Source organism: Polyodon spathula, chromosome 2 (genome assembly GCF_017654505.1).
Source record: "Polyodon spathula isolate WHYD16114869_AA chromosome 2, ASM1765450v1, whole genome shotgun sequence".
NCBI lineage: Eukaryota > Metazoa > Chordata > Actinopteri > Acipenseriformes > Polyodontidae > Polyodon > Polyodon spathula.
In genome coordinates this window covers 105,658,052-105,661,417 of record NC_054535.1, presented here as the reverse complement: position 1 = coordinate 105,661,417, position 3,366 = coordinate 105,658,052, and the positions used below count along the sequence as shown (strand labels likewise).

At 38.0% G+C, this 3,366-nt stretch overlaps 1 protein-coding gene across 4 annotated transcripts in view; it reads right to left on the bottom strand.

Moving 5' to 3' along the window:
• LOC121306518 (MARVEL domain-containing protein 2-like) overlaps positions 1–2,809 on the bottom strand; it is a 16,093-nt gene extending 13,284 nt beyond the window's left edge. For 2 of the 4 annotated variants that reach the window (XM_041238274.1, XM_041238264.1), the window contains exons 1-2: positions 2,690–2,808; positions 938–1,020 (exon numbers count right to left, since the gene is read on the bottom strand). The gene's annotated coding sequence lies outside the window, so the exon portion shown is untranslated. Of the gene's footprint in view, positions 1–937; positions 1,021–2,689 lie in introns of all 4 variants that reach the window. The other 2 variants (XM_041238290.1, XM_041238282.1) reach the window with 2 other exon arrangements.
• Between the last annotated feature and the right edge of the window lie 557 nt (positions 2,810–3,366).

The window sequence follows — 3,366 nt, the reverse complement described above, 5'->3', positions numbered from 1 at the left end:
CTGAAAAAAGAAACAAGGACCATGGGTCACAAATGGAGATTAGACAAAGTGGCATTCAGAACAGAAAATAGGAGGCACTTTTTTTACACAGAGAATCGTGAGGGTCTGGAATCAACTCCCCAGTAATGTTGAAGCTGACATCTTGGGATCCTTCAAGAAGCTGCTTGATGAGATTCTGGGATCAATAAGCTACTAACAACCAAACGAGCAAGATGGGCCGAATGGCCTCCTCTTGTTTGTAAACTTTCTTATGTTCTTATGTGTTTATTCATATACAGCATATGCCTATTCTGGCAGTTTTCAGGTTTCCGGTTTAAGCTGAATGCAGAAAAAAGCATTTTGGGGGATGAATCGGGTAAAACCCGAAAATCAGACGCCCTAATTCTATGTTGTGGTGAAGGGCATGGCCACACCAGACATTGCATCATCGCTTCAATGACAGAATATGAGCAGAAAGAAATTTAGAAATGCCTGCCTCTGAATTTTAGTATTTCTAAACAAACTACAGCTGTAGCACAGAAAGCACAGAATAATCCCACACAGCAATTATTTTATTTTAGTTTTGATCAGCTGTTACTTTTGCTATTTGACTTACACAATAAATGTAAAATTGTGATGAAAGACTGACTGCAAGAAATCAATAAGTGGACCACATCTAACCAACATTTTTGTACTTAAATGTTATTACTGTATTTCTGTACTGGTGAATTAAGTGATTTTTTTGTATTGATGAATTAAGTGAATTTAATTATAATAAAACATCAGGATCATATTTCAAAGCAGCACTTACACTGGAGTGATTTAGAATGATCCGAAAGGTTCAAAACAAACAAAGCATGCAACCTTGTCTTTTTGTTAGTATCAAATTATTAACATAATTTGCTTATTATTGTGATTAGTGGGTTAGTGTTTAAAAAAAATGGTTTCACTTAAGTACCTCGTAAGCACGCAGCAACTCTGCAAGACTTACATGGCCTTGCTGGAAATGTCCAAGCTTTCTCTCACCAAGGGGCCAAGCACCTGCAAGAGAGAGACAATGGTGAAACCTGTCATTCATATTCACAGACACAGCAGTGCTATTGTGTGATCTGCTGCTATTCAAGCTTACTTCCCCATGCAAACTGAAACCATGAACACGACAGCACTTGGAGTGCAACTCACAGGGATGGGAATAAGTCTCCCATTGCATAGATGTGTGCCCCATTCCTGGTTTTACTATGTTCAAGACACCCCTGAGTTTGTTATCTATGCACTATGGCTAATCGAGCTTGTATTATAACCTGGAATGGGTGAAACTGGTATGCAAAAGGAGTCCCTGCTTTATAATGGTCATCAAAGCCTGTTTTCTTTGAAATGACCAGTGTAATGTATCTTAAGAGAACCCATGAGCATCCTTTAATGTGGCCTGAAATCCAATCTATTTTCTTATTTCATTAGGTATTTTTTAGAGTAAAACTATAAGCAGCTAAGTCAAGGTATGTTTCAGCTAGTGCCCGAAGCGTTTTGAAGTTATCTAGAACCTAACATTTAATCTTTAAATCAATCTGGTTTCTGCATTTAAATAATGCCTTCTCAGACTTGAATGTGTTTACTTACAGCATCTGTACTCATTATGTGCTTTATCGACTGCATTTGTAAAATACATTGCTTCCTGGTTGCTTGTACTTACTGTGTTTGGATGTGTGTAACTTATATATAGTGGAACTGCACTGTAGGGCATTAAAATATCCAAATCTTACAATGGGAACGTTTTAACATAACGTTATTTGAAATCGGAAATCCGGACTTGGTGAAAATGTTAATGTACTGACAGATTTGCATTTCCATACAATAAATGAATATACTTGTTTGCAAATGTATGTCAGAGAAACTTGTTTTTTATTTATTGTTTTTTTTTTTTTGTTTGTTTTTTCGGGTGGGAGGGCCATACGATAACAGCCTTGAATTGTTCATATTTTCCAAATGTTTATCATACCCGACACTTTTTTTGGTTACGTGCTACTGTACCAAGTAACTTGATGCATCAAATTGCAGCGCTTTACAGAAAACACGGTTTATCCGTGACATCGTTTGTTTAGTTCAGTGTAGCATACTTTCTTGCCCACCGAAACAAAACCAATAACACAGTTCTGTGTGAAGCTCCTGATTTTGAACATTAAGTTTCTATTTTCTCTTCGGATCGAATGGCACTGATTTGGTTTGGCCTCGGGCTTCAGCAAGAGTCAGACCAGCATATAACAATAAAAACAAACACCGGTACGCGTTATTTGTTTTCAAACACTTATACCCAGTATTTAAAAACAAAAAGTAAGGAGACTGTACCGCCGCGGTTCAGTTCTTATTCACCTGCAGTGCTGGTCACGGTATAATAGACCCTACTTTCGCTAAATCAAAAATATATTTACACACTCATTTAAACGCTTTCTTGAAACGCAAGCTTAAACCCCATTCTCATTGTTTGTGCGTAACTGTTCCAATAACACCTTAACTGAGCTACACACAACTCTAACTGCTGTCAACTCCCCTGAGAAAACAACTAACCAGGGTCTTTTTAAACAACAAAAAACGAAAGCTTCATGAAATCAATATTAATAACCCTGTATAAGTCTAATGAAGTCTGCACTCCACATTAAATGCTGCAGTACTCATTGCCAGACAGGATACCGGTTGTATAAATGGTGTTTCCTACCTGTTTGTTAAATTGTCCTCCCTTTCCCCTTTTACACCCAAAACATGGCGAGCGACACAACCGCTTGGGAATCGATCACGTGACAGACCCATCCCCGCGAATGACGTCGGCCGATGTCTCACAGGTAAACACACCTGGCCAGCCAAGAGCGCAGAGACAGCGAGGCTGCTGCTGCAGGGTAAGTAACACTGGAACTGAGCAATCCCGGGCAAATGCTACATCAGATACTTATTTCGGGTGGTTCAAGATCAACCCTTTGCATGCTCCCGTTTACACCACTGGTACTATTGATTCAAATGAATAAACACCGAGTTTCATTACATACCGGGTATTTTACTAGTGGGTTGTAGGTTAACCTGCTGACATTACAGTTAAGGTTCCTTGTGTTTTGTTTTTTTAAGGAGTGGTACCCTTAGAAATTTACTATGCATGCAGAACCGAATATAACAAGAAGTGTAGTAAAACCCTAACTACCAAATTAATGGAATTATGTAACGGGGGATACAATGGACGTCGTTCAAAACTGGACAAAGGTTTTTTTTGAGGAAATACATTTTTTTTTTTGTTACTTCTCTTATTTGTTAAATGATTTTGTTCTCGTTTTTTTGTCAACTTTTTTGGTCATTACTCTGTCGTTTCAATGAGATTCATCCTGATTAATTTAACACAAATAAACA